At 35.9% G+C, this 4966-nt stretch overlaps 1 non-coding gene across 1 annotated transcript; it reads right to left on the minus strand.

Moving 5' to 3' along the window:
* Positions 1 to 1264: 1264 nt before the first annotated feature.
* TRNAE-UUC (transfer RNA glutamic acid (anticodon UUC)) lies at positions 1265 to 1336 on the minus strand. The gene has a single exon. It is a non-coding gene; the product is annotated as a tRNA-Glu (tRNA).
* Positions 1337 to 4966: the final 3630 nt, after the last annotated feature.

A 4966-nucleotide genomic window follows, 5' to 3' on the forward strand; every position in this document is an offset into this window, starting at 1 on the left:
TTATTTATTTTTTTGCTAGTATATTCATTGCTTTTATAGAGGAATGGATTTTCAAAGGTCCTTGGCTCCACTATTCCAGAAATGCTTGTCTGCATTCTTTTAAAGTTGAGAATATTTCATTAAAAAAAAAAAAAAACTCTCAACGTTTTTCCCCTAGAGAATATTTTGGAAGTTGTCAATCTCATTCATTTGAAATTGTTCCTATGGAATGAATATTTTTATTGTAATACCACAGATTCTGAACACAGTTGTCACACAGGCTCTTTGAATCAGCCAAATCTAGATTATAATTCTGAGCCAGTCACTTATTTGTTTTGTGAATGCCAAGTTTCTTAGATTCTTTAAGCCTCAGTTTATTCTTAAAATAACACCCACCTACAAGGATCACTGTGAGCATTAAGTATAGTTACATGTATAAAAGAACCAACACCTAATAGACTCCAATAAGTTATACGTCCTTTCCTTCTTCCCTTCCTTTTCAAAAAGTGCATTTACTGAAGTAATGCTTGACTGTACTGCTTGATTCTTTAGTGTAATATTGCCATCTGCTGGAAATGCCAACAGGATGACCAACAAAGAAAATGGACCTTATTAACAAACTGACACTACAATTGATGCCCAGTATTCCTATCGTATAGAAAAATAGGTCAAAATCTTGACATTTTCTTACTATATTTACTTTTAAAGATACTTCAGACATCCCCCACACCCACAACACACACAGACACACACACAGCAGTGTTACTTAAAGAGGTTATAATTACTGTAAGTCCCATTTTTTTCAGTATCTTGAAGGGAAAGATTACCAGTAGAAACAAGTTACCATGAATTAAACTTGTTCTTGCTTTCAAAAGTTTGTTATAGATCTGTGAATTTAGCCATAAAAGGTAGATTTTTTAATTATATAGGGGCCTAGTTACTAACAAAAGAAATTTTAAAAAAAACTATTAGATCTCAATTTTCTATTTCACAAGAAAATGACTCAAGGATAAGTCAACTGTTACTATTATAAGTAATGACAGAAGGTGCTTTTATAAAGTCATCTTTGAAAACTTTCTAATCGTGCAACGATAGATGACTGATTACACAAGGTAAGCCATAGCACATATCGTTACAGAATATCACACAGCCAAAAATTAAGTTCTCAAATATTTAATAGCATGGCAGAATTGCTGTTACTTATATATTTAAATAATTGAGTTATGAAATGATTAATACAACTTTTTTTTTATGATCATGCACTGCATGACTTGTAGGATCCTAGTTCCCCATCCAGGGATTGAACCTGGGCCACCACAGTGAAAGCGTAAAGTCCTAACCACTAGACCACCAGGGAGTTCCCTTGTTAATACAACTTGACCAAAATTTTGTTCAGATAAGTAAATAGAAAATTACAGATAGGTTAGTAGACCCAATGGTCACCAAAATATTGATAGTGGTTTTATATCTTCATGGTAAGATTCATTTTTATTTTCTTCTTTATGTGTCTAGGAACATAATTTTTTTTTAAATGAGTGGCATTTTTCTTCCAATATTTTCTTCTTGCTTACAGAAACATTTTGGTGTCAGTTCTGATCTTTTTTCTTGATATGTTTTCCGGTTATTGTCAGGAAAGTTTTGGTTGATATTTCCTTTTAAAACATCTTTCCCATTTCCTGGAAGTTGCTTGGATAAAAGATAATGATTCTTCACCGTCTGCTTTCATCTACAATAATCCAAGATCTGACCTGACATAAAATTTTAAGAATTCCTTAAAGCTCCAAGTTACAGTTTTGTGTAGTTAAGAAATGGTGACCATCATAAAGAAGTGTTACAATTTTCGATGCTATAATGACTCCTTGTATTTATGTACTGGAAAGACTGAGGCTTAACACAGTGGGAGAAACAAGGAAAGTCTAACACTGCTCAGCGTACAGACATACAGAGGCATTTTCTCCCATTTGTTGAAGGGAAATTCTTCAGGATTATAACCACAGTGAGGAAAATATTCCTATTTGTAATTTTTCTATTTGGTGAGGAATCACAAAAAAGAATTATAATTACATTGAGGAAAATGTTTCTATTTGGACTTTTCTTTTACCATTTGTATTTGTGCATGTGTGTGTGTGTAACCCGTTGGATGCTGAAAAATAATGGAGAGGTATAGGTTTACCTCACTGGAGGGACTCCTCCAAGAAAACCAGATTTGGTGGGGAGAGGCCAGCCCCACAGCCTGCTGGGAAATTTTTATGTCCCATAGTAGGAGCAAGGACAGGAGTGGGGTTTCCTAAAGGGGTATGGAGACTTACATGCAAACATGTTGAAGAATGAAACACTTTGAAGTGATCCTAAAAGCAGAAGAGGAAGGCTCTGAGGTACCTCCATAAGATCTGAAATATATATCATCTTTTTGTTTTCTTGCCATGGTTTGTAAGTGACATGACATTTCAAAGTTTGATTTAAAATATATTTTTATGTCTCACACATGGTAATTTCTTTTAGATACTTCAATTTCCCAGTAAAATCTGTTACAACTATCTAGAATTTGTAAACGGTAAATTAGAATTAACAAAAATAACATAGAATAGAGGCTTTCCTACATTTAGGTCATTATGATCTAATGTGGTAGCAGCTCCATGAAAGGAAAGATGGAAGAAAAGGAATTCTAAGAATTTTCCAGCACTAATCCTCGTTTTTAGCGTGGGTCAGATCAAAGCACAACACAAAAAGGCAACTGTAGCACAGAACTGATTTAAAACTGGATGTGATATAAGCAGGTTTTTCCCCTGAATACCTGAGTGAGAAGCTATCTTTGAAAGGCTGGCATAAGAGAGAGAAATGCTAAAATCAGGGTCACATACAAACATTTGCAGGCTAAGTGGTCACTTGAAATTCAGCTCAACAGAAACACATTGAATTTCTTCAAGTGGTAACAAGTGCTGTGTTTGTAAATGAGAGAAAATTCCTATCAAAGTTGAAAAATAGGTCAAATAAGCCCTTTGATATAAATCATCCAGATCACATCAAAGACATAAAGCTGAAGAGTCTAGGGGCCTGATTTCAACTTGGGCAGCCAAAACTGTTTACTTCTACTATTTTATGGTAATTAACAAATCAATGGTTATCACTCTTATGTGCTTTTCACAATTACCTTATTAAAATATCACAAAGAAGTAGGTTCTGCTTCCATTTGATAGAAGGAAGCAGGGATTAGAGAGAAGAAGAAACAAGGTCTCAGTTGTAAAAGGCAGAAGTCGGTTCTAAAGCTGGTCTGCAGGACTTCAGGTTTTCAAACATTTATCAAATGGTGTTGTTGTTTTTTACTAATGTGATACATTTTGGATGTGAAAACATAGGTAAATTGACTTTAAAGTTTTTTTATGTTTATCAAGGACATATGGAAAGAGGCAATATACAAAAACTCCTTTCTAGTCAAATGTCTGATGTCACATACCATCTATACTTCCTGAGAAAATATGTGTGTAAGATAGGTGTCACAGAGAGAGCCAAAATATAAACCACCTTCCGAGCCTACAAGGTCTTCAGGAGCCACTCAAAATCGTTATTGAGTACTACAAATGAATACTCATTAATTAAATAAAAATAACATTAAAATTGTAAGTAAAGAACAAACATAATTGCCAAATAAATATTATAGATGAAATAAAGTAAAGCAGAAGTCCAAAGGAGAGAGGTATTAACAACAGGGTCAGAGAAGGAATTTTAGACCTAGAAGAAATTAATTATGTAAGTAAAAGGACATGCTAGAGCATGTAAGTTTCCACTTAAAGATGATAATATTACCACAAGCAAAGGAAATGGCATAAGAAAGCTATATTAAAATGATAAGCCAGCTAGGAAACTGTTCTGGTGTCCATCTACAAAAGGTACTGTTATCAACAGACTAGAACATAAATAAGATGCCAACAGCTTAGTTCACAACTATATGAGTCTGTTCAGTTCAGTCGCTCAGTCGTGTCCTACTCGTTGCGACCTTATGGACTGCAGCACGCCAGGCCTCCCTGTCCATCAACAACTCCCAGAGCTTACTCAAACTCATGTCCATCAAGTTGGTGATGCCATCCAACCATCTCATCCTCTGTCGTCCCCTTCTCTTCCTGCCTTCAATCTTTCCCAGCATCAGGGTCTTTTCCAATGAATCAGCTCTTTGCATCAGGTGGCCAAAGCTTCAGCTTCAAAATCAGTCCTTCCAATGAATATTCAAGATTGATTTCCTTTAGGATGGACTGGTTGGATCTCCTTGCGGTCCAAAGGACTCTCAAGAGTCTTCTCCAACAGTTCAAAAGCATTGTCACTCAGCTTTCTTTATAGTCCAGCTCTCAAATCCATACATGACTACTGGAAAAACCATAGCCTTGACTAGACAGATCTTTGTTGGTAAAGTAATGCCTCTGCTTTTTAACATGCTGTCTAGTTTGGTCATAGCTTTTCTTCCAGGAGCAAGCATCTTTTAATTTCATGGCTACAGTCACCACCTTCAGCGATTTTGGAGCCCAGAAAAATAAAGTCTGCCACTGTTTCCATTGTTTCCCCATCTATTTGCCATGAAGTGATGGGACCAGATGCCATGATCTTAGTTTTCTGAATGTTGAGCTTTAAGCCAACTTTTTCACTCTCCTCTTTCACTTTCATCAAGAGGCTCTTTAGTTCTTTGCCTTCTGCCACAAGGGTGGTGTCATCTGCATATCTGAGGTTATTTATTTTTCTCCCAGCAATCTGGATTCTAGCTTGTGCTTCATCCAGCTCGGCATTTCGCATGATGTACTCTGCATATAAGTTAAATAAGCGAGGTGACAATATACAGCCTTGATGTACTCCTTTCCCAATTTGGAACCAGTCTGTTGTTCCATGTCCAGTTCTAACTGTTGCTTCTTGACCTGCATACAGATTTCTCAGTAGGCAGGTCAGGTGGTCTGATATTCCCTTCTCTTTAACAACATATAGACAAATTCTACTCCCATGGAAG

This window comes from Giraffa tippelskirchi, chromosome 12 (assembly GCF_054371585.1).
Source record: "Giraffa tippelskirchi isolate mGirTip1 chromosome 12, T2T-mGirTip1v1.2.pri, whole genome shotgun sequence".
NCBI classification, from domain to species: Eukaryota; Metazoa; Chordata; class Mammalia; order Artiodactyla; family Giraffidae; genus Giraffa; species Giraffa tippelskirchi.